The sequence below is a fragment of the Mytilus californianus genome, unplaced genomic scaffold (genome assembly GCF_021869535.1).
Source record: "Mytilus californianus isolate M0D057914Y unplaced genomic scaffold, xbMytCali1.0.p SCAF_6, whole genome shotgun sequence".
Taxonomy (NCBI): domain Eukaryota; kingdom Metazoa; phylum Mollusca; class Bivalvia; order Mytilida; family Mytilidae; genus Mytilus; species Mytilus californianus.
In genome coordinates this window covers 59,825,779-59,853,720 of record NW_026262712.1, presented here as the reverse complement: position 1 = coordinate 59,853,720, position 27,942 = coordinate 59,825,779, and the positions used below count along the sequence as shown (strand labels likewise).

General features: G+C 33.4%; 1 long non-coding RNA gene and 1 pseudogene across 1 annotated transcript; both read right to left on the bottom strand.

Annotated features, from left to right (window-relative positions):
* Positions 1–6: 6 nt before the first annotated feature.
* LOC127706561 (uncharacterized) lies at positions 7–25,033 on the bottom strand (annotated as a pseudogene).
* LOC127706036 (uncharacterized) lies at positions 6,601–18,524 on the bottom strand. Its single transcript, XR_007984158.1, has 2 exons — positions 18,478–18,524; positions 6,601–9,049 (listed from the first exon to the last, which is right to left on the bottom strand). It is a non-coding gene; the product is annotated as an uncharacterized LOC127706036 (long non-coding RNA).
* Positions 25,034–27,942: the final 2,909 nt, after the last annotated feature.

The window sequence follows — 27,942 nt, the reverse complement described above, 5'->3', positions numbered from 1 at the left end:
CTTAAATTAGTTCAATTTCCATCCTGCAAATGTAGATTTGGTATCTCTATCACTTAGAACAGTCCCAGAACAGTCATTGTAAGTTCGCAGGTAAACATTATCGCCTTGATTAAGCGCCACTACTATAGTTTCAGAATCAGAGTCGTAATCATAATTCACATTAGTTTCACCATATGTGCTATCGTATATAGCATCATTCACGAGTGTGTCAAAACAGATTGCACCATGGTTACCAGTGTATAACTTGTACGTAAAGACATATACCCCTGCAGTCGGCGCGATAAAAGTTCCTGTGTATTTGCTTTAACCATTACCAAGGTTTGTTTTCACTTCATCGAATATCAGTTGATGATGGGCACTTGGATGGGGTTTATTCTTACTCATATGAGCATATAATGCAGTGGTGGTCGGTGTGTTTACCTGGCCTATGTCGATCAAACGTTTTGCTTTTAATTGCTCTGAAAGTAAATATAAAAAAAAAAACTCACAAAAAATACGTCTGAACAGAAGTTTTATTTTGGATCCTCTATGAAAAAAAGTGTTTATACTTTGTACTTCCATGCGGTTTAACTTTTTAAATTGATTAGGCGCAAACGATGTTACATTGAAACATATTTATTTTATCTTTGGAAACGTACCCTATGCAAAATAACTCGATGATGGCGCTTTTGTCGTATCTTAAATTCCCAGACCCTTCGTAAATAGTGAACTTTGAAAGGTGCGGTGATATCTTTTTGTGAGCTCTGCTCGCAATGTCTCTAGTATGCCATGGCATTGCAATGGCATTGCAAAACGTATTGAAATATGAGTAACTTCAAAGTTAAAATATATGTAGGATATTTTGTTTTTCTAAGTTCACAAAGAACTATACTCCTTGTGAAATAAACAGAACAAAAACTCTTGTATAAATTGAAGACTCCTTTCAGGTTTTGTGGTCTATTGTATGTAAGCGTTCTTGCCTCGGGTGCAGGAGGTCTTAGGTTTGATCCCTGTTCAGGTCAAACAAAGACTTTAAAATAAGTATTTTAAGCTTCTCTGCTAAGAATGCGGTATTTATAAGTAAGAACAAAGACTATTGACACGCAATCAGAATAATGTGTACAGGTAAGTTGACATGTTTTCATACCAACTTTTATCTTCGTAGAAAAGAAGTTAATGATCCGGCTTATCGTGTCAGCCTAGTGTAAGGCAGTATGCATATCACATTACCATATTCTTGTCTTAATATTTATGTAATATTTGCCACCGGGTGTTTAAGACCCATTCATCTATCCATCAAGATATAAGTGTGAAGAGATCATCGAGGTTTCCCTAATTGTGCATTTTGATTAGAATAATCATCTTGTCCACTCTGCAAACATTGCATGCATGCAACATGTCGTTTGAATTTTTTTTCTCAGAATAACTCACTTTTACTTGGTCAATTTATCAGTAAGTCAACTTGAACAGTTGGCCTGCAAAGAAGATAGTTAATATATTCAAAGTCTCGGTGGAGAGAATGGTTTATAGTTAGGGGTTATAATTCAATGTAATAAGCAAAGGCAATGGCGTTAAAATTAGCTAACGTTTACAAGCGTAATAAGTAAAACTTAAAAACGGTATGCGAACCCCATGTCTGCATATAAAATGACACGATATTCTTGTCGAATAATTTAATAATGTGGTGTACGCATAATTACAATGGTAAACTTGAAGTTGATAATATGGAGTAATATACAGATAAAAACACATTTTCTCAGAATAATATATGTGTCCATAAAACCTTTTACCCTGTCACATGATCACATTACCATTGTCGGTGAACATCGAAATCTGTCAATTCCTTCTTTGGTATACAATTGTTTTAGTTCACATCACAAGGAACATGTGTACTTAGCTTCAAGGTTGCCACGACTCCATTGTAAAATACATTAAACATCAGATTTTAACTTGATCAGTAAACAGCGAAATGTGGGTCAATAGTTCATACCATAATGAAATATAATTAACGGAATATTGACCTTTCATTTTGATATAAATAGCGGCCGGATACAGGGGGTGTGGGGGCATCCTCATAGGTCATAAAATTCAACTTGTGTTTCAATACGTTTTTCTCATTCTTGGCTGCCGATCCGCTTGTTATCGATTGGACCCTCCTCTCAAGTTTTTTGACAGTCCTTGACACTCGATGGACATTTATTGAAATTCGAACTCAAATAAAATTACTCGAATTCTTACTCGAACTCTATAAGGATCGAAATTGAACTGCAACTTATCACGCAACTCGAACAGTTACACTCACGTAAACTAGAACTTTGGGTCGAACTTTAACTCGATAGTTAGCCACACTATAATTCATATGGTATTGTCGGTTTTCTTACTGATATTTGTGGGTTTTCTTGGTTTCTGTTTCGCATTGATGCTGCAGTTCTGTGTCATTGTAAGATTACACTTTTATTTAATTCTCAAGTTGGTTTTTTATGCAGAAAATACGTGTTCCCATGGTATATATATTAATTAAGTATGTCGGGATTTCTTTTGAATTATTGATTAAAAAAGAAATTATTAATTCTACATAAGGAAATGCCTGTACCAAGTCAGGAATATGACAGTTGTTTTCCATTCGTTTGGTGCGTTTGAGCTTTTGATTTTGACCTTTGATAAGGGACTTTCCTTTTTGAAGTTTCTGTATATTTGTTATTTTACTTTTTTGAAGAAGATCTAGTCAGGATCTGAGAGACAGAAATCCAACGATATTTATACCCAAACAAACATCCAGAGGGCAACATGAACCTACAAAACAGACAAGAGTCTATACATTAGATAGATATAGATATTTTTATTCACCAATGAAATGAAGGGATATTTTCAAACCATCAAAACGACGAAAAATTACAAATAGTAGGCAACATACAGTGTTCAATAATAGACAGATGGTTCACTCAATGTAAAGCTCCAAATCGTTCCGGATTTATATAAAAATTGTAAATAGCTTTAACAAAGACTGTCATATGAAGTACAACGAAATCAGAGATCAATATTGTAATTAGATTGAGGTCAGACGTCGTTCGGGTCAAGTAGGGTCACCTTCACTGTGCAGTATATATATACAGCTAGGTAACATACTCCGACTTGATTGTTCAATAGGTATTACATATTGCTGATTTGCTACATAAATGTATTGTAAAGGATATGACGAAAAAATGAATGAATGTTGTATTAAAACTCACCTACTTTTGTTTTCGTGTTGTCATTCTTCATTGGTTCGTCTTTCATCCGAAACTCATTTCCAGGAACCTCGTTGGAATATTCCATCTTACCGCCGGTTAGTTTTGTGCCGTCGTCACGTGTACATGTGGTCGAAATTGTGAGTCCAAGACGATAAACTTCCTTCTTATTTGCCTGGTTCTCAATGTCTAATCGATCGACGTGTTTCCGAAAGGAACTAGTCTCTATTTTCAGTGACTGTTTTTTAATTTCTAGTCGACCAACATCTTTCCGAATAGCCTGATTTGCATCACGGAGGCTTATTATTTGCCATTCCTGTTGTTTAAGTGTGTTACGTATTTCTGAGAATTCGTTTTGCATATCAACTGCTGCTATAAAGCCAGGCAGTAAAAATATTACTCAAAAGATTTCTCCATTTTGTCGACAGAATTACGAGATAACAAACTGCACTACTTTTGTGAAAATTCAAGACGAATAAACTTGTAAACTATTATTCAATTTGCGCAACTATTTTTCATGTTTAATGCATCTTCAGGTGCAGATCAAAGATGTTGATAAAAGGGGTATGCTGGCAAGCCAGCGTTTAGAATGATACTTAGTCAAAAGCTTATGCATTTATCATGAACCTCCAGAAAGGGATGTCGGTCCCCCTGCTCCTACCCTTAATCTGCATTTAAGCATCATAAACTAACATTTGTGTCGATAAGTGATACACGGAAACATTTTGCAGTGAGCAGAATTAAACACATGTTAAAGAAAAATAATAACTAATTTTCTTTGATACGGGGTAATATTTTTTGTTATCTAATGAAACCCAACCATCTCCGTTAATCTATCATTTTTTATATATCAGTGTTTATCATCTACTACTCATTTCACTAATTATCTTACGAGCAAAATAACTCCTAAGTCGTGATCATTTCAATACAACTTACAATCACTTTTTGTCGTAAGAATTTTGTGAAAAGAGCTCCTGGTTCCTGCCTCTTTCACATTTAGTTTGCTTAGTTATTCCATCAGAGGAGGTGAGTAACCACCCTCTCCCGCCCCTTCACAGCCTTGCCATTCAGGATAGCAAATAGACATCCACTAACGACGCATACACATAATCTGATAACACTCAGTTATTCATTTTACCACAGTCACTGAGTGTATTCGTTACTTGCAGATGCGGATCCAGTGTACGCATGATGTTAGAACGGCCAAAGCGCTTATCAATTTCGTGGACTGAAGCGATGCGAAATGTTTGCTATTGTGTTCTATGCCAGAAACAACTATACCAACGTTTGATATTAAAGTAGGGTGCGCGACGGGTGCTCCCTATACAGGTAAAATAAATAACCCGTTATCGTCTTAGTGCATATCAATTAAAATGTTGCAGATTACACGGTTTTAACGGATAACAGGTTTAATATTTGACCCATAGATATCAAAGGCCACCAATGGGTCTTCAACACAGCATGAAAATCCCGCACCTGGATTTTATATACCGGATGAAGGGTTGGAATTCATTTGAACTCTGTTGAAAATTGTGGAAAGACGAAATGTCGCTTTGAAACGGACCAAAGGCAGAACTAACAAAGCTTGTTGTTACGTATATGTCGCAAGGAGATAGTTCAACGATGCATGGGATATAATATCTCCATTCTTAGCGAACATGGATACGTATTTACCCATCCTTTATATTATGTTCACCCTCAAACTGATACACGAAAAAAGATTTAACATGTTTCGATACTGTGGTTCCACAACGAGGTCTTAATCTTACATTCGAATAATTAAAAAAACAAGAACATATATTGTTATATAGACAAGGCAACACTTTATGTGAGTCTCGCCTCTCTGTTTTATAAAACATACAATTGTTGACATAACATAAACAGAAAACATACAGGAGCCACTAATAAAAGAGTAAAGTGAGACTATCGTAAAATGTATACAATTTATCTTCAATATATTTGAATTGATTATATAAAGTACACCTTCTGTTCACTAATTTAAATGATAATGGCAGCATGAAACATGTAAAATCATATAATTTCCCTATCGCTTGTGGTAAAGTATTTGGCATAAACCCGTGGTTAAATCAATATAAATCAAACCCCGGGGTTTTTCTCTTGAATATTTCCAAAAAGCTGCAGTTGAAATTATATTTCAGAATATTTCTTCAATTTGGAACTTATATCATAAAAAAACATTTCTATTGCTTGACATTTGTAAGTTACTGGAATTAACAAACTACGTGTCACATACAGTATATAACGACATTTTTGTTTATTTATTGCTAGACTATCTCCTCTTTGTATGTTTAAAAATAAACTTTTATTTTGTTAAATTGTTGGTTTTGTCGCCTACGGACCTCTATTCTATAACTTTTATAAATTGGGTCATAAAACTTAATTTTATCCAATCCAAAGAATTCAATAGTAACCCTACTATTAAAATCCTTGTCTAAACTAAATCAAATCTAAAAATAAGTTATTAATATTGTCTTCTGCAACAAAAGATAATAAATTGACAAAGTAAAAAATATATAAGTTCAGTAGGAAATATTTAATCATTTGTACTCCGAGATGCAGACATATGAGACATGGTCGATCGGAAGGCAACCATTTTGATTTGATGAAGCCAAAACGTCACTGAAACTAACTATAACTGTTTCAACAGTAAAGAAGAGGCTCCAAAGAGCCCGTGTCATTGATCTTGGTTTATGCAGATCTCCAACAATGGTTACTACCTAACATTATAGACTAGAATACAATTCATGAAAGAAATCTGTTTTTGTTATTTCTGGTCATTTTTGTCTATTTACAGTTTCTCTCTATCATCTTTAGTTTTTGCCCAAAACACAAAAGAGAGTAAACATTATCATTTAAGGGAAATCACTAATATAAAGAGTCTACTAACTGTTACATCAAAATTTGACTTATTTGTAGATTTTGTCTTGCTGATTTTTTGCTATAAAGTTGTATCTATCTATTAAATTTTTCAAGATAATAGGCAAAACCACTAAGAATAGGTGAAAATCGTCAACAACGAGCAAAAACCCTAATAATGAGTCGACTGATGATTTCAGCATTGTTTGACTTATTTGAAGTGGCTGTCTTGTTGTTTATTTTTTATTTTTATTTTGTCTGTTTATCTATTATAGTTTTCATAATAATAGGCAAAAATACTAAAAACAGGTCAAAATCGTCATTACAGAGCATAGCATCCGAAAAGTTGTCTGACGATTTCGGTCATGTAGCCTTATTTGTAGATCGTTCTTCTCTTGCTGATAACTTTTGCCATATAAAGTCTCTCTACAGTGATCAAAAACTGGAAAGGACTTATTATCAGAATTAAATGAAGGTCTTTCCCTGGAAAGGAAAAAAAACATACAAAAAATATTCAAAAAATATAACAGATGTTTATGACAAAATGCAATAGCACACTACTCATGGTTTATTTCTTCGGGTCCTGTTGTAGAACATTAAAATATTACATGAAAAAAACATCAGTTTTCCTTTCAGTATTAACAGTTTTGGGTGTTTATCATTTTTATCAATTACACAAATATTCAAATAATTTCGTGTATATATGCTTTATCATTTACCAGAATATGTTTCAATTTAACTTTAACGGGCTAATACTTCAAATACTATACACAAATCTTCGGGTATTCATGAGCCACCTCCTTTGTTTTTTATTTTTATTTAATAAGATTTTTATTGAATTTTCTTTAATATTTGAAGTTCTTATTCCTTACTTAATGTATGTTTGCTTTATTCAATTAAATTTTCAATAATTGTCGTTTACAAGTACCGTCCCTCTACTCATAATGTAATTGACAGCACGTGTAAACGACAGTTATTGTATAGGAAAATAAGTTGAAATATATACGAATTTTTAAGGAGGAAATCTTTAACACAAAAAGGAAGATCTCTAAGTGCCCGTGATATTATATTACGCAAATCTCTCGAAACCTGAAACCAATTTAAGAATTAATTTATAGAAAATTGTTTTAGAAAAAATAATTAAAAAAATAATAAAACACAACAAATTACAATACATAACATAAAATGAGGCAAATTGATTTCATTCCATTAACATGATTAAGATACACTGTAATAACTAATCCAACCGTAGTCATGTTTGTATTGAAATTTATCATCGAACTTTAAAAATGTATGTGCAAACTCACTCAAAATGTTACTAATTTGTCTTGAATACTGATATTGTCGTTCCATTTCTATTTGCAATATAACATTTAGACAAGTCCTTATTAAAACAAAACGCTTGAGGAAAGGACAAACCATCTTTCAAACAGATTTCTACTAAAGTTCCGGTTGATGTAAGTTTATGAATATTGTGTGACAATTTACTCAAAACGTATATGTTTCCAGCATTATCCATATTTCGTGGGCAACGAAGATCAGGTAACGAATACGAGAAAACATGACATCCATCTAATGTAGTGCAATGGACTTCCTTCGTGTTCGAATAAGTAATGTTCCCATCTGAGAAAATGGAAATGTATCCACCGGTGTTCTGTCCAAACCCGTATTTTAGACGAACTGTTCTTAGAATATTTCCATTGAAGTCTAGGACCTGTATATTGTCTCCAGTACCTACAAATATAGCATCATTTGAAGCAGCAACACCATAACCTCCACTTTGTTTCACTTCTACCTTCTTTGATATCCTGCATCTTTTGGTATCTAGAAACTGTATGTACGGTTCATATCTACTTGACACAACAGCAGTGGTTGTTCCTGGTATTGTTGCTATATCCCATGGTTGATATTGAGAGCTGATAGATGATTGGTATGTATCGTTTTCATCACAAAAATATACCTTTTTTTGTAATCACATCACAGAAAATCAATGTGTTATTGTCTGATACCGTTATGCCAGTTACTCCTATTAACCTTTCTCCTTTCATGTCGATGTTGTAGAGATTGGTAAATGATATTATCTGGTGCTTCATAACAATTGGAACCTGTGACCGGCACTGCTTGTATGGGACAAATGAAAAGGAACAAGATGTTTCCTTTAATTCTATTGACCCGAGATCTGCTAATTTTTCCTTCGAGACGTTTTCGACGAACGTAATACTTGTGTCTGCAAACGATTCGGTAAGCTGTTGAACTTTGTTTTCAATTTCATCTAAGACTGGTTTGGATGAATGAATAGAAACGAACGCTTGTTTATCAGAACCATGATCTCTAACAAATTCCAACAATTCCTTTTTAGCTTTTGTGGAGTTTACTAAGCCCCTTATACATTCCTCCTGTCGTTTCAAACTGGTTACGTATTTGTCTTTCTTTTCAGTTAGCTGTTTTAAACGTGACTCTTCTAAAGCTTCCAACTGTTTGATAACATTTTCTTTCATTGTTTTTATTTGTTTCAAAATTTTGGTTTCTTCTTTCTTAATTCGACTTCCATTATCCTTGCAATTCTTGTTCAAGTTTTCTAATGCTTCTAAAAGAAAGTGCAACTGTTCTTCATAATCCAGGAAAGACTGCGATTGTTTGGAATTTTTTGACGCAATGTCAATGGCTGTGACGTTCTTGCATGTTTGATGATTTTTTGGCCAACATTCCTTACAACAAATAACATCATGATCAACACAAAAATAGTCAAAAGTAAATGTTGATGCTTTGAACAATTATACGATAAATTGATTTGTTCCAGTATGTTATCTACATGTACTAAATGGTGATTTTTTGACATTTTTTGAACTCTATGCGCCTCTGTACAATCGGAACATAGGGCTTCTTCGCATTCGGTACACCATTCGGATGCAGTTGGAGTCATACCACGCGCAGTACATGGTTCACAGTAATTGGCTGCTATATTTCTGTAATAAAAATAATTTCAAACTCTAAGATAGAACTTTCATATATACTTTTTTTTCTAAAAGGATTTATTATTAAGATAATATAATCACTACAGTTAGCGTCTTTCTTATCAAGTCATGCAAATCACACAAAAAAAATTTACAAATTGTAGGAAAATTTATCGTATATGGTCTATACTAGGTTAAAGTGTTGTGCATTTAGGAGAAAGAACAGCATTTGGTAGACTAGGCGTCTGAGTTTTACTTTGAGATTTGACTTTTTAAACCTTAAATCTTAAAATAATGGTTACAATGTAATGTGTAATTTTATTTTAGCGTTCGAATAGAGTGGTTTCTTTTATTAATTAAGATTAAAACGAAAATTTGTGCCGTTATTCTTTTTTTTTCTATATGGAATATGTAGGCCAATGAAGCTTTGTTGACTGGCTAGTTAATCGAGTTTATTGAACATATACAAAGACTATGAAAAATCGTGGATGGAGATAGTTTTACATGTACTTATTTTTTTCTACATTGTAAAAGTGTCAATTATAAAATCAATATAGATTTATTTCTCTATGAAGCAAGCTATACCTCTTTTCTACACCATTGAAGTCATGATAACTTTGATCAATGTTGTACCTAATTAACACAATCAGATTGAGACGAGTCAAAGAGAAGTGTAAATGAGCGTTCCAAAATACCCAAAAGGGTCCTGTGATAAATAGAATAAAAAATTTGCATTTGTGCCAGTTCGTCATGCCAATAACTCATATATGTAATCAAACTAATGATTTCTGCCATGCTGACTGATAACCAGATATCTAATTTTGCTATAAACGTTTTGTTTCATTATCTACTATGAAGTTGTCCGCATTAACAACAAAATAAATCGTTATTTAATGCAAAAAATGTCGATACGGAGTTGACCGACGATTTCGGTCATTTAACTTTATTAGTAGATCACGTCTTGCTGATCATTTTAGCTATATACAGTTTCTCTCTATCTAGTTTCTGAACAAAAAAAAACATACAGAAATGGTTAACAAGAGTGCACAAGCTGAAATGTCTCCTTATTTTACTTATCATTGAATTCATTTTGAAAGCCTATAATATGAAGGTTTTACTACAATTATCAAATACACTTAACATTAATCATTTTCTATGAAAAAATGGTCACGGTCAGATGATTCCTGCCAGACAGACACGTACACCTTACAATCCTTCTATACACCAAATATAGTGGTCCTATTACTAATATAACCTGAGAAACAGATCAAACCACCAAATCTTAACATTGACCAATGATCAATAAAAAAGAGGTCAAGGTGGTGTAAACCCTTATTATAAACAAGAGTTCCCTCAACCAACATTCATAGCTAAACTCAAGACTTTACACCGTTTTTCTTTTTTCTGATTGCCTAAGGTATGAATTCTTTTCAAATAACGGTGTTTCGGGATTTTTAGATTGGCTCACTCTATAAGTGGCCTACTTTGGGTCCCTTTTCAAAAGTCTCCCAACTAATGCCGGGTTTCGGCAAAATATTCTTTAAGATTTCTGCTGCGTTTATACTAGTACTCAATGATAGGCACTTGTTTAAATATTTTTCTGCATACCTCATCTGCCTGTAAATAATTCCAGGACTTTCTTAATGCTCTACCCAGCCCTTTAACTGCCTGGTTATATTTAGTTATAAGAGTCACAGGTATATCTTTCTTAGTGATCTATCTTGTTAATGTATTGCAACGTTTAACTTTGTTGCAAGTATCTGAAATCAGATCTCTAGTAATGCGTTTATTATATCCTCTGGCTACTAATTTTAGTTCAAGGTTAATTAGGTGCTTGTTCAAATCAATTTCATTATTATTATTTCTTATGTGCCGTATAGTTTCTCCCACAGTGATACTTTTAAAGGTACTCTGTGGATGAGAGCTATTAGGTGGTAAATATTGATAAGTTTCTGTCTTTTTAATGTGAGATTTGACATCCAAGATTCCATTTATATGAAATCTATCACCTTTATAAACCTTTAAATCTAAGTAGGTCATTAACTCTTCAGATACTTCATATGTCAATTTTAACAGATTGTCAATGCTAAAAAATTCCTCTATTTGTAACATATTACCAGTGAAGACAATAAAGCCGTCATCTCTATATTGACAGTGTAATTTAATGAGTGTTCTGTACTGGACTGGAATTTATCTAATATCATCTATAGAATAGAGGCCAGATGTAAATCTGTGCATGTAGGCGATAAAATACCTCCCATGGGAGCGCCTATTATCTGTTTCTAGATGTGTCCATTAAATTCAAATTCATTGTTTTCTAATACTATTTTAATCAGCTGAGCTTAATCTACTGAGTTGGGGATTTGAAAATCATATGATGGCTTGTCAATTATTTCTAAATTGTTGATTAATGTTTCTTGTAAATCTTTTATTTGCATGTTTGTATACATTGAAATAACATCATAGGCAATCAGAAAACATATGTTTTCTATCTTTTCTTTCTCTAATTTTACAATAAAATCTTTAGAGTCTTGAATGAAGTATGGATCTTTCCTCAATAAAGGATTAAAAATAAGTTCTTTGATTTTTTTTCAATTCTACAAGTTGGGGAATTGCTTTTGTTGATAATGGGTCTATATGCAACCTCAATATCTGAATGGCTAAAACCTTGTTTAATGATATTTGTAACTACCTCTGGGTTGATTTTGTGGATTTTAGGTAGAAAATACATTTGCCCATGTTTTGGGTTATATCTCCGTGTCAGAAAAGTATATGTTTTCACATCTATTTCTTTCTGAGAAAACAATTTCCTAACTATCTCTTCTATCTTTTTACTAATAGATGCAGTATTAAGTTGTTCAAGTTCTACGTAATATATGCTACGTAGGTGATTTTCTCCTGCTCTAGTATAGTCATTCTTATCTATTAATACTGTGGTATTATTTTTGTCTGCTTTAGAAATATAAATCTCAGAATTATTAGTAAGTTTCGCTAGCGATTTACGTTCTACCCTCGACAAATTGTCTTTAAATGAGTTCACCTCCAAGCTAGATATAGCCAACATTGTGTCTGTTATATAATTTTCAAGAGAATTGTTGCACCTAGGAGATACATGTCCTGTTTTCAAGTATAATGGATGGAGTTTTTTATTTTCTGATATGTCAGAATAACAAAATCTACATCTCATTTTCCTGGCTAATTCTATAAAATCTGCCATAATATTATTTCTGACGTGAAATATATTAGGACTCGGAACAAATTTAGTCCCGTGCTTAGTAGGATGATCTCTCCATTAGATAATTTTGTTCTAGTAAAATTAAGAATAAAATTCTTATTGAACTCAGCTCGAGTTCTCTTATTTCTTTGGGTTTTTGAATTAACCCTTCTCTTGCGATTTATTAATCTATAAGATTTTCTAAAGCGTCTGCTACCCATGCTGATAAAGAACATAACTGCCGAGAAGGAAACAATAAATACTGATAAATCTAAACTACACATGCGTGCGCATTAGGACAGCCCAATAGAAAAATAATAACATACTTCCGTAAAGATTAACTATCATTTAATCAATAAATCCTACACTACAAAGAAATAATAGAAACTCAAAAATCCATCAAGTGAAAAAGTTCACATATAAAGTCCGACTTTACTGTGGTTGTATGAAGTACTAAAATCTAAACTAAAAACTAGTTACGGTAAGTTTCCTTTCCAGGGAATATTTAAAGTTCACATATAAATCCTGGTTTTATTACACTAAAATTTTTTTTGGAACTTATCTTTTGGCTTAGCCACAGTTGGTTTCCTAGCCAGAGAGTCTTTATAGTTCTGGAGTTTTCTATTGTACTCCTCAATTAACTCCTTTGCCGCTTTAAATAATTCCCTCCTTTCGTCATACTTAGCTGACTTTTGCAGCTTTGTATCTGCTTCCTGCAGTATGTCATCTAGTTGTTTAGACACTTCCCGAATGCCTTTAGCAAGTGTTTCTGACAGTTGTGCTAAGGCAACAGTTTTTAAGTTCTGTTGTACATCTCGAACTTTATCTTTGATATGTTCTTTTGACGGATGCTCCATCAATCTAGGAATGAACTTCAAATCCACACTCATGTAGGGAGGCAGTATCTTTGAACCCTTGGCCAACCTCAGCCCTTTTTGGGTGGTGTTCAAGTTGTGCTTCACCCTCATAAGAGTCCTTAGCTCTTCAATGACTGGTTTCACTGTAGTGTCAGGCCCTTCCTGTGGAATCACTTGTATTCCCTCAGAGAACATAGGCCTGCGTATTTCTTGTTGAACCGACTGTGGCATATTGACATCACTAGTGGGTTAGTCTAAGTTTAAGCGGTTGAAATCCATTCTTTTCTTTTTATTCAGTTTCAATTTTAGCTTATCTCTGTCTGAAGGCATTAGAATGAATGAGGTTTGTTATTGTGTTGCCTTGTACACATGTGGTCTATATCTATTACCACTCTGGTCATAAAGTATTGCAATTCCATCAACTGGCTTGTGATTTATGGAATATGTGTTCCGTTCAGAAAAGATAAAATTATAAACGGTGACACTTTGTTTCGAGTATGTATGGATCATAGTGACAGAAAAAATATTTTTCCCACGTAGATACTCTAAAAGAATATTTTGCCGAAACCCGGCATTAGTTGGAAGACTTTTGAAAAGGGACCCAAGGTAGGCCACTTATAGAGTGAGCCAATCTCAAAATCCCGAAACAGCGTTATTTGAAAAGAATTCATACCTTAGGCAAACAGCAATGAAGAAAAACTGTGTAAAGTCTTGAGTTTAGCATGTATGTTGGTTGAGGGAACTCTTGTTTACAATGTTATGTTGTGGCGGTGCTACAAGGTTTTCCCTCCCGAGAGTATCTACATACTCGAGACAAAGTGTCACCGTTTATAATTCTATCTTTTCTGAACGGAACACAGATTCCATAAATCACAAGCCAGTTGATGGAATTGCCATACTTTATGACCAGAGTGGTAATAGATATAGACCACATGAGTACAAGGCAACACAATAACAAACCTCATTCATTCTAATGCCTTCAGACAGAGATAAGCTAAAATTGAAACTGAATAAAACGAAAAGAATGGATTTAAACTGCTTAAACTTAGACGAACCAACTAGTGATGTCAATATTCCACAGTCGGCTCAACAAGAAATACGCAGGCCTATGTTCTCCGAGGAAATACAAGTGATTCCACAGGAGGGGCCTGACACTACAGCGAAACCAGCCATTGAAGAGCTAAGGACTCTTATGGAGGTGAGGCACAACTTGAACACCATCCAAGAAGGGCTGATGTTTGCCAAGGGTTCAAAGATAGTGCCTCCCAACATGAGTGTGGATTTGAAGTTCACTCCTAGATTGATGGAGCATCCGTCAAAAGAACATATCATAGATAAAGTTCGAGATGTACAACAGAACTTAAAAACTGTTGCCTTAGCACAACTGTCAGAAACACTTGCTAAAGGCATTCGGGAAGTGTCTAAACAACTAGATGACATACTGCAGGAAGCAGATACAAAGCTGCAAAAGTCAGCTAAGTATGACGAAAGGAGGGAATTATTTAAAGCGGCACAGGAGTTAATTGAGGAGTACAATAGAAAACTCCAGAACTATAAAGACTCTCTGGCTAGGAAACCAACTGTGGCTAAGCCAAAAGATAAGTTAAAAAAAAGATTTTAGTGTGATAAATGCAGGTTTATATATATGTGAACTTTAAATATTCCCTGGAAAGGAAACTTACCGTAACTAGTTTTTAGTTTAGATTTTAGTACTTCATACAACAACAGTAAAGTCGGACTTTATATGTGAACTTTCTAACTTGATAGATTTTTGAGTTTCTATTATTTCTTTGTAGTGTAGGATCTGTTGATTAAATGATAGTTAATCTTTATGGAAGTATGTTATTATTTTCTATTGGGCTGTCCTAATGCGCACGCATGTGTAGTTTAGATTTATCAGTATTTATTGTTTCCTTTTCGACAGTTATGTTCTTTATCAGCATGGGTAGCAGACGGTTTAGAAAATCTTATAGATTAATAAATCTCAAGAGAAGGGTTAATTCAAAAACCCAAAGAAATAAGAGAACTTGAGCTGAGTTCAATAAGAATTTTATTCTAAATTTTACTAGAACAAAATTATCTAATGAAGAGATCCTCCTACTGAGCAAAGGAATTAATTTGTTCCGAGTCCTAATATATTTCACGTCAGAAATAATATTATGGCAGATTTTATAGAATTAGCCAGGAAAATGAGATGTAGGTTTTGTTATTCTGACACATCATAAAATACAGAAATCCATCCATTATACTTGAAAACAGGACATGTACCTCCTAGGTGTAACAATGCTCTTGAAAATTATATAACAGACACAATATTGGCTATATCTAGCTTGGAGGTGAGCTCATTTAAAGACAATTTGTCGAGAGTAGAACGCATATCGCTAGCGAAACTTACTAATAATTCTGAGATTTATATTTCTAAAGCAGACAAAAATCATACTACAGTATTAATAGATAAGAATGATACTAGAGCAGGAGAAAATCACTAACGTAGCATATATTACATAGAACTTGAACAAGCTTATACTGCATATATTAGTAAAAAGATAGAAGAGATAGTTAGGAAATTGTTTTCTCAGAAAGAAATAGATGTGAAAACATATACTTTGCTGACACGGAGATATAACCCAAAACATGGGCAAATGTATTTTCTACCTAAAATCCACAAAATCAACCCAGAGGTAGTTACAAATATCATTAAACAAGGTTTTAGCCATTCAGATATTGAGGTTGCATATAGACCCATTATCAACAAAAGCAATTCCCCAACTTGTAGAATTGAAAAATTCTTAGAACTAATTTTTAAGCCTTTATTGAGGAAAGATCCATTCTTCATTCAGACTCTAAAGATTTTATTATAAAATTAGAGAAAGAAAAAATAGAAAACAAATGTTTTCTGATTGCCTAATATGTTACTTCGATGTATACAAACATGCAAATAAAAGATTTGCAAGAAACATTAATCAACAATTTAGAAATAATTGACAAGCCATCATATGATTTTCAAATCCCCAATTCAGCAGATTTAGCTCAGCTGATCAAAATAGTATTAGAAAACAATAAATTTGAATTTAATGGACACATCTATAAACAGATAATAGGCGCTCCCATGGGAGGTATTTTATCGCCTATATGCACATATTTACATCTTTCCTCTATACTTAAGATGATATTAGATAAATTCCAGTACAGAACACTCATTAAATTACACTGTCAATATAGAGATGACGGCTTTATGGTCTTCACTGGTAATATGTTACAAATAGAGTAATTTTTTAGCATTGCAAATAAGATCGACAATCTGTTAAAATTTACATATGGAGTATCTGAAGAGTTAATGACCTACTTAGATTTAGAGGTTTATAAAGGTGATAGATTTCATATAAATGGAATCTTGGATGTCAAATCTCACATTAAAAAGACAGAAACTTATCAATATTTACCACCTAATAGCTCTCATCCACAGAGTACCTTTAAAAGTATCACTGTGGGAGAAACTATACGGCACATAAGAAATAATAATAATGAAATTGATTTGAACAAGCACCTAATTAACCTTGAACTAAAATTAGTAGCCAGAGGATATAATAAACGCATTACTAGAGATCTGATTTCAGATACTTGAAACAAAGTTAAACGTTGCAATACATTAATTAGAAAGACCACTAAGAAAGATATACCTTTGACTCTTATAACTAAATATAACTCGGCAGTTAAAGGGCTGGGTAGAGCATAAAGAAACCTGGAATTATTTACAGGCAGATGAGGTATGCAGTAAAATATTTAAACAAGTGCCTATCATTGCGTATAAACGCAGCAGAAATCTTAAAGAATATTTTGCCGAAACCCGGCATTAGTTGGGAGACTTTTGAAAAGGGACCCAAGGTAGGCCGCTTATAGAGTGAGCCAATCGAAAAATCTCGAAACACCGTTATTTGAAAAGAATTCATACCTTAGGCAATCAGAAATAAAAAAAAAACGGTGTAAAGTCTTGAGTTTAGCTATGTATGTTGGTTGAGGGAACTCTTGTTTATAATGATCCATGGAATAAGGTCGAGATCAAATGAACCTCCCCTGACGGACATGTTGACGTTACAAGGAACCCATATACCAAATATAGATATCCTGTTACTCATAATAAGTGAGTATTTCACTTTTGAAAAACCTGTAATTGTTTTCAAGCAGTCACTGTACCATGAAAATGAGGCCAAGGACAATGGACATATGACAGACGGAAACTTCGTGATATAAGGTATCTGCAAACAAGGAATGAGGCATCAAGGCCTTCTACCTTCTGAAATATAAAGCTTAGAACAAATAGTTTACACCGTCACCGTCACCGTCGCCTCCGCCGCCGGATTGTAACACCTTTGTCTTGCATTCTGAGACGAAACAAAAATCGTAATTCAAGAGCAATTACCCCAGACCTACAAGTATTCAACTGATGATTTTAGTCATGTGGACTCATTTTTAAAAATGGTCCTGCTGATCATTGTGTGTGTTACTGCACAGTTTTGTTCTATCTTCTATAGTATCAGCAAAGAAAACACAACTACTGTCAGTGTAAAAGTGTAACATTATTATGTTGACTTAAAAAGTAAGTCCATTTATCAATAAAATACAGAATTTAAAGAAAAATAATTCGAATTTTTTCTTTAGATGCAATTTCTTTTTCTTGATGATTAGCTTCTGTCCAAGATTCATAACACTCCATGAGGGTTTACACATCTATCATGTCAAAAAATGCCAGACTGTCTGTAAGTGTTAATTGTAAAAAAAAAAAAACGAAGTCCGTTTTTCAGTAAAATACATGAAATGTAAATAAATGTTTTAACAATTTTTGCTCTGGATACTGTCTTTAGGTCATAAACAGGCTTCTGTCCAAGTTTCATAAAAAGGTTTGACAAAGTTGTTGATATCTAAAAATAAACCACAGACGATGAAGGAATCTAGGATCTCTATGTTTAAATGTCGCAGGCGAGACAAAAATGTTAATGTGGAGTGGAAACAGGACAGAGGGGTAGCGAGACAACCGTATTAGAGAATGGTAAATAGAAGCGCAACGAAGGAGTGAGAAAAGAAAGGGATGAGTTTTGATTAGATAGCACATTAAAGGGTTATTAGCTGTCAAAACAATGCATGGACTCCGTACAATGTATCAGCAATTCGTGCGTATTTTAGACTACACCCTATCTAATTAACCACCAAGATTACCTCTTTCGACCCCATGCAACAACACACAGCAATGGATAAGCAATGCAAATTATGTCGACATAAGTGGTCTTTTGGAAATAACGCTTAAGTATGAGTGCCTAAATTATTGTTTTTAAGACTTTAAATGACGTTCAATTTGAAAAATTGCAAATTACCTTGAAGAAATAATACCTTTAACGAAATGGCGACCAGGAAGCTTAACACCTTTTGTGAACTATTGAATATAATAAGATAGGGTCGATATAAGTTATGTTTAAATATAAACATTACTTTAAACAAGTATTAGCTTTTAAAAAATCTTCCATACAGTTTTCAGAATCTATAATTACACAATATCGTCATAACAAGAACCGTTTTTCTTCATTCTCTTGTCTTTGAAACCAGGCATTAGGAACAAGGAAAAGGTCTCCTCGTTGTCGTTTTCTTGTTTGCTGGTTAAGTTGAATGTGTGTGGTCTTGTTCTGTTTAAATTACTTAGTACTCCAGTTATACAACTTTCAGTTAGATTTCGTGTGTTTATTGCATTATGTTGTATGAATAGCATTCGAAAAAAATTAATTATGATCTTGTTGTTTTGCATTGCTACTGAAAGAGTTAACAGCAACCTTAAATAAACCACGGGAAATATTTTTTTACTTGTATTATTCATTAGAGATCCATCCTTGCTGATCATCACATTTATTACCACCGAGTTATTTTAGTTTGATTATTTTATGTAAGTTCCTTAATAATTTAAAAAAATTTGTGTTGATGTATATAATCATTGCTTTACTGAACCGTTACTTGGAAATAATGTGTGTTTTCTATTTAACTTAGACATGTGATAGGCAATTATTTTTTGCAACAAATACCGTAAATGCTCCCGCAGAATAAGCGCATCATGGGCATGTCAACATTTGCCCCTATCATTACTTCTCGGCCATTCCCTCAATCATTGCAATGGATGATATATAGAATTTATAGAGAGGATTGACGAAATGCGACTCGGCTGTCGGGAAGGACATTCAAAAATAAATGTCTTTACAGACTTATAACCATGTGAAATAATGAAAGGGAATAAACCATAGTATGCATGCTATTTCAGAATAATAAAAACAAAATCGTCTTTCTCGTATACAGAAATGAGATTTTTGCTTATCAAACCATAATTATGCCAGTGTTTTGTTGAATTTTGAATTTTGAATAGAAGGTACTTAATTACATATGTTAATCCTTGTTGAAGTACGTTTCGTGCATGTTCTTCAACGTTTTAGGTTATGTGGTCATCGAGTTAGAGTTTGAGATAAAGCTTGATGTAGAGTTCTAGTTATAGTTCTTGTTTAAGTAAGATCCGTGCCTGTTCTTCAATGTTAAATTTTATGCGGTCATCGAGTTAGAGTGTGAGATAAAGTTCGATTTAGAGTTCGAGTTATAGTTTGAGTTTGAGTAAAAGTTAGAGTCAAAGTGAGATATACAGTTGTGTTTGAAGTTACACTCGACTTACATTTCGAGTTCGAGTTGCAGGTCGAGCTTTTTTAATCTCGAATCTAGAATGAAATAAAACTATAATACTGATTCATTTTGAGAGCAATGGATTTTCGAATAAGAAATCGAACTGGGTAAAACTCTAGTTGAATTTCATGTAAGAAATATGTTTTGAGGCACAAACGATGTTTTGTTGAAACATATTTTATTTACCTTTAGAAACGTACCCTTAGCAAAGTACCTCGTTATTGGCTCTCTTTTGTCATATCTTAAATTCCCTTAGTAAATGATGAACTTTGCAAGGTGCGGTAATATCTTTTTGTTAGCTCTGCTCGCAATACATCTAGTGTGTCATTGCGATGTTGTTTCAAAACGTTTTAATATATAAGTAATTAAACTTCAAAGTTAAAACATATGCAGGATATTTTGTTCTTTTTAGTTCATAAAGAACTATACTTTTTGTGAAATAAACAGAACAAAAACTCTTGGATATATTAAAGACTCCTTTGAATGTTTGTGGTCTATTGTGTGTAGGCATGCTTGCCTCGGGTGCAGGAGGTCGTAGGTTTTATCCCTGTGCGTGTAAAAAAAAAGACTTTAAAATAAGTATTAAATGCTAATCAGGTGGCATTTATGAGTAAGACCAAAGACTATCGACACGCAGTCAGAATAATATGTACAGATAGGGTGACATGTTTTCCTGCTGACTTTTATCTTTGTACTAATAAAAGCTACGTTTGTCGTGACAGCCTAGTACAAAGTAATGTGCAGGCTTCATATACTTTTCATTATTAATTAACTACACTGTTATTTGACTTAATATGATGAAAACTGCCTATGCAATATAAAGGTGTCAACTCGGCCAATACAGAATAACTCGGCCAATATAGATTTTTTTTCTGTATTGGCCGAGTTCTGATCCGGCCAACACAGGATTTCGGAACGTCTCTAGTTTTTAGATCGAAAGTCACGATAAACACAAACTGAAAGTAAACAGTTGTTTGGAAGACGCAGTTTTCATTTACTCACCATAAACATGCTGAAACGTTCAGTATGGCATATATTTCAGGCTTAAGACGGTCACATTCATTTAAAAAGCATTTTGAAAGCAGACGATGGAATTATTTCAGGTTTGGGAAACGAGTAGATTATCACAAAGTTCATTTCTTGTCGACCTCATAATTAATTAATTTCACGATGCTACAAATCGATTTACTGTTTACTTTCGCTTCTCATGTTTTGTAAACTGTCATTTATTTTTAAACCTGAACCAGGCATATGCATTCTGGAAGGGTGACCTGTAATTGTGCAAATCTTCGTTCTTTGCTCAGTTGGCTTATGGATAGTTGTATCATTTTCAACTCCTACATTATTTTTTCAGTTTGTTTCTGCATAAATCATGCAATGGCAGTACCTTTCCAATTACTATTTATGTGTTGTGTCTAAATTTAAATTGTAACACTTTATAGTGACTGGAAAGGGTAGAAAAATTCATCAGATGAGAAAATGCTGAAGACACCTGGAAACGACACCAGATCATAAGATAGAGCATCTTATAAAAAGAAACTGAAATTTGGATAGTTCCACTTCAAGGTAAAAATGTTTATCTCTTGTGAAATGAAATAAAAAAAATATTGTAACACTGTAGTTAATTAATAAAGATACTATTACGTGTATTTCTGTATTGGCCTTGTTATTGGTCCTCGGCCAGCTGTATTGGCCTTCGGCTTCGCCTCAGGCCAATACAACAAGCCTCGGACCAATAACAAGGCCAATACAGAAATACTCACGTAATAATATCATATAAAACATGGTTTTGTCATTATATGAATGCTATATTTGCATTTTGGGCATTAAAGGCCAATTCGTCTATCCATCATAAGTTAAGTGTAACGTGTTCATCGAGGTTTCCCTAATTGTGCCTTTTTATTAAGAATCCATATTGTCAACTCTTAACATGGCAACATGTCGTTTGAATTTGCTCACAGACTAACTTACCTTTTAATCATTTGTTTTAACGCCCATTTTGGTCATTGCAAAATCTCTTGCATTGTAAATTACATGTGTAAATTTTTTAGTATTGGATCTTTATTTATACGGATGAGTATTTCGATGGGATCTTCCAATACATTGGGATTGTTAAACATGGATATTTGCCCCACTAGCAGATATTTTTGGTTTAACCTTTCACAGAGATACCTGTGATACATAATTAGTACTTCTGCATATTGTTTCATTCTATCATCAAAATGATAATGCGTGAGGCTTGCATCTAGGGATACTCAATTTACCAGTACGTCATAAAGTTTCCCAACAAAACGGATAGTAAATATATCAAAAGTCTCGGTAGAAAAATGGTTTATAGTTATATTAGTTAGTTATAATTCAATATTTTAAGTAAAGGCAATAGCGCCAAAATTGGTAAACTTTTACAACCATAATACGTAGAAAATTCAAAACAAACTGCAAACCCCATGTCTATATATAGTATATGACACGATGTTCTAGTCAAAGAACTGAATAGAATCTGTGGCGTATACTCATAATTAAAAAAGTAAACTTCTTGTTGATAAAACTGAGTAATTTACCGATAGAAAACACATTTTCTCGGTTTAATATGTGACCATAGGACATTTTACCCTGTCACATCATCACATTACCATTTTCGATGAACATCGAAATCTGTGTCAAATCCTTCTTTGGCATTCTTTTTGTTAAGTTCACATCGCAATGAACATGTGTATTATGTTTCAAGTTGATGTGACCACAACTTCATGGTAAAATACATTTAACAGCGAAATTTGGGTCAATAGTTCATATCATCACGAAAAATCATGTACGGGATATTGACTTTAAATTTAGATACATTGCATTTAAATAAGTAGAAAGTGGATCCAGGCAACTTGAGTTTTTGTATTTTTTAATCATTTTTGGTTGCGTGAATTATTTTCGACTTGGACCTCTACCATATTTTATAAAAGTACTTGACCCGCGATCGACGCTTATTGAAATACGAGCTCAAATTAAATAACTCCTTTTCTAACTCGACTCCAACTCAAAGCATTATTCGAACTCTTAACTCGATGGCTAGCCACACAACAAGGCATATGGTATTGCCGGTTATCTTGCTGAGATTTGTGGGTTTCCTTGGTTTCTATTTTCCCTTCTTTTTTTATCCAGTTTATTGTTTCATTGATGTTGCATTTCTGTGTAATTGTAATATTACCGTTTTAATTTTTTTGTATGTTTGCTTAAGTTTTTTTTAAGCAGAAAATACGTGTTCCCATGATAAGTATGTTAAATAACGTTTCCAGAAATATTATTAAAATATTGATTGAAAAAATTGTGGAATTAAAGAAGCCCTTGTCAGTGGTCAGAGAGTCAGCAATCCAACGATCGATTAATACCCAAAAGACATCTAGAGGGTAACATAACTCAAACACAGACAGGAGTCTAGACATTAGATAGATATAAATTCAAATTCAAATTCAGTTTTTTTATTTCCTAATCACAGGGCCCTTTCAGGCATTACAAAATTTAACACGATCATTCACACTTTCATACCAATCTTTCTCACTCCGCTCACTCTGATTATGTTAATTAGATACAGAACAGTAGAACATACAGTTCGTGAATAAAGAGAGATAACTCTGATTGTTATAATAAACATTTTCTTTTTAACTAGGTAGATGATCATTAAAATTGAGTACAGTTATGCTGTTTTCTTTCTGCAAAGTTAAGCTTTAAAAATTCACACAATAAAGATAAAAATATGTTGTCTTCATTTATCATTATCCAAATAAACAAGTTATTTGTACTTAGATATTTTACATTGGGGAATTGGTTATCAACCTGAGATAGTAAAGTTTTTCTTCTAGGGTTATATTTAGGACATTGAAGTAAAACATGTACCTCGTCCTCTACTTGGTTTAAATCACAGAACTGACAAAGCCGTTCACATCTGGGTAATGGTTCTAGTTTTCCAAGAGAGTTGATTTTTTTTATCACGTCTTCCATTCTCTACCCTTAGAAAAGGATCTCTTATTCTTAATCTAGATAGCATTGACCGATTATCTTTATTTCTTATTTCTAAATATTTTTCAAACTGGAATGTAGACTTAAACTTAAAGTAAGTAGCTAATTTGCCTTGGTTATCAGGTGCATGTAGAATCTTTTATACTTTTCCAGAATTTAAGGAAATCATCTTTTAGTCGTTTTTTATTAGTACTTTAGATTTAGTTTTACTAAGATTTTTGCAAATTGAAGGGTCAATGTTTAATTTTTTGCTGAATAATTTAACATTAGAGTACCAGGAGTTGTCTTTATGATCCCCATTCTTATATTCATTATAAGGACTTTTTGATAAGTCACTTGGTGAGTGTTCTAGTCTAAACCAGTACATAATTTTTTATGTGTTCTAATGTCAACATATAGGGGAAACCTTCCAAGTTCTGAGATGACTGCCATAAAGTGATATTTCTATTCACCAATGAAATCAATGGAAATTTTTTAACCATAACAACGACAAAAAGGACAAATAGAGGACAACATACAGTTTTCAACAATAGACAGGTGTTTACATAATGTCAAGTTCTATATCGTTCCGGATTTATATAAAAATTGTAAATAGCTTTAACAAAAACTGTCAAAGGTCTGACGTCGTTCGGGTCAAGTAGGGTCACCTTAGCTGTGCAGTATAGCTAACATACGCCGACTTGATTGTACAATAACTATTACATATTGCTGACTTGATACATATATGTATGGGGGAAGGGGGGGGGGGTTGTTGTGAGATTCTCGTAATATGACAAATGAATGAATGTGGAATGAAAACTCACCTATCTTTGTTTTCTTGTTATCATTCTTCATTCTTTCGTCTTTCATCCGGAGCTCATTTCCAGGAACCTCGTTGGTATGTTCCATTTTGTCGTCGGTTATTTTTGTTCCGTCGTCACTTGTGGGCGAAAGTATGAGTCCAAGACGATCAACTTCCTTCTTAAGTGCCTGGTTCTCAATGTCTACCCGATCGACATGTTTCCGAAGGGAACGAGTCTCTATTTTCAGTGACTGTTTTTCCGTTTCTAGTCGACTAACATCTTTCCGAATAGCCTGGTTTTCATCACGGAGACTTGTTATTTGAGATTCCTGTTGTTGAAGTATGTTACGTATTTCTAAGATTTCTTTTTGCATATCAAATGCTGCCATAAGGCCAGGCAGTAAAAGCATTGCATAGCAGAAAGTCTCCATTTTGTCGATAGAATTAAGAGATAACAAACTGCACTACTTTCGTGAACATTAAAGATAAGAGCCAAAATGAACATGTGTTAAAACTTTATAAGACGACTAAACTTAGATACTATTATTCAATTTGCGCAACTATTTGTCATGTTTAAAGTATCATATTTCAAACTAACATTTTTGGCGATACGTGATACAAGGAAACGTTTTTCAATATACAGAATTAAAGAGAAATAATGGTTCATTGTCTCTGATATGGGGTATTATAGCTGAATTTTCTAATAAAACTCCACCATTTCCGTTAAAATGGTTAATCTATTACTTTTTTTAAAAACATATCAGTTTGTAACATTTAATTCTTGTCTTTAACTTTTACTTCGCCATCTGCTAAGTAATGAAATCAAAAGAAGTGAGTAACCACCAATCGATTGTATGAACTAATCATATTTCTGTAAAATTTTCATGAAAATTGTGATTTCCATCGTCACTGTAAAAATTTGAAAGTCAGAAATTTAAAGTCAAATGCGTATGTAAAATTATATAGTTATGTACGTAAAGTTATATAGTTATGTACGTAAAGTTATGTAGTTATGTACGTAAGATTATATAGTTATGTACGAAAAGCCGGAGATTCCTTTCCATTTTGAAACTCGGGCCTCAAATGTCAAACTGAAGTCAACTAATTGGGTAAATACATTTTCCCCTTAACGATTACACTGTTGCTCTGATTTATTCACTTCAAAGTCGCAATTCAACATGTTCAAACAGTTAAACTAGTTTAAAATAACATTAAACAAAATCATGTCAACCAACTGCTTTTAAAAATTGGGAAAATGAATATGCTAGCCCGGTAAAAACTAAAAATGAATAATCTAACCGAATACAGGATAAATTGAGTATTCTACCACATCGATATGCAGCATGAAATTGTGTACAAAAACAAAACTAAATGCCTAGCAACATGTTAACATGAATACTAGTACTACGTCCGCAAAACATCCTTTTGCACAAGTCAGGAATATGACAGTTGTTTTCCATTCGTTTGATCTGTTTGAGCTTTTGATTTTGCCATTTCATACGGGACTTTCCGTTTTGAATTTTCCTTGAAGTGCGGTATTTATGTTATTTTACCTTTTACAATGGCAAATATTCCATTCCTTCTGAAGAGATTCAGAACAAGAGCACACTCATAATCAGGGTAGGCCGGGTTCAAAGATGGATATACCGGATGAAGGACAGGAATTCATTTGAACTCTGTTACAAATTATGAAAAGACAAAGTTTCGCTTTGAAACAGATCAAATGCAAAACCAAAAGAAGCCTGTTGCAAAGCATCCTGTTCTTTTCATCGCAACACCTCTGAAACCACACAACAGAATATGATGATTTGTTGATATTTGGGACATACTATAAAGCATCTTTCGCGGCGATGCATAGGATTTAACATGTCCATTCTTAGCGAACAGGACTTCGTATTCATACATCCTTTAAATCCTGCTCACCCTCAAACTGATAAACGAAAAAGATGGAACGTTTTTTATCCTGTGGTTTCCCCGCAAGGTTTTCTTACATCCGAAGAATACCAAAAAATAAGAAGATATATTGCTATATAGACAAGGCAACACTTTATTCAAGTCTCACTTCTGTGTTTATAAAACATACAAATAGTGGTATAACATAGACATAAAGCATAGAAGAGCCATTATAAAATTGGTAAAATGTGTATACCGTATCTACAATATCCAATTGATTAAATAAAATACATCAGCGTTTGCAAATTTTGCCTGCATAAAAATTTAAAAGTACATAGTTTTCCTATCGTTCGTGGGAAAGCATTTAGCATAAAGGGCCAACCCGTTATAAAATCAATATAAATTCAAGCCCCACTGGATTTTTTTCTTAAATATATATCTTCCTGTGGAAATAATATTATAGAACATTTCTTCCATTTGGAACTGATTTTATAAAAAAAATTCTATTGTATGACAATTCAACTTAAAAATTCATTTGTAAGTTTCTGGAATCAACAAATTACGTGTCACTGACATTATACAAAGATTTTTGTTTAATTTAATTATTGCTAGCATATTTGAGTACTGACTCTCCTCTTTACAAAAATAAGGTGATGTGGTATGATTGCCAATGAGACAACTATCCACCAAAGTTCAAATGGAGTGGCTGTACGCAATTATAGCAACCGTACCGGCTTCAACAATGAGGAAAAACCCATACCGTATAGTCGTTATTAAAGGCCCCGACATGACAAATATGAAACAATTCAAATTAGAAAACAAACAGCCTAATTTATAATAAAACAATTGACGAAAAAAAAAACAAATATGAGATACATGAACTAACAGCAACCACTGAACTACAGGTTCCTGACTTGGGACAGGCACATAAAGAATGTGGCGGGGTTAAACATGTTTGTGAGCGCTCAACCCTCCCCTAACATGGGACAGCACTAAAAAAGAACAAACTATAAAAATCAGTTGAAAAAGGCTTAACTCATCAGATCGATACAAAGAAAAACACCAAACAAACACACAGACAGGTCGTGGAAGGTATATATTTATCCCTCATCCCTAACAACAACAACAAACACACTAAGTACAGATATGAGAGCACTCGTAGTTACTGACAGCTAGTTCAAAGCCAATAGTAACTAATAAAACAAATCATGTATCTAAGATTAAAATAGCAATCAGTACACATCCAACATCCAATATATTTAATGTAAAGACGTTATTGATAGTCAGAGAAAAACATGACCTTGTATGTTAAAAAAAACCTTCATTTTGTTAATTTGTTGGTTTTGTCGCCTATGGACCTCTATTCTGTTACCTTTATTTATTGGGTCATAAAAATAATTTTGTCCAATCCAAGGAATATAATAGAAGCCCTACTATAAGTATCCTT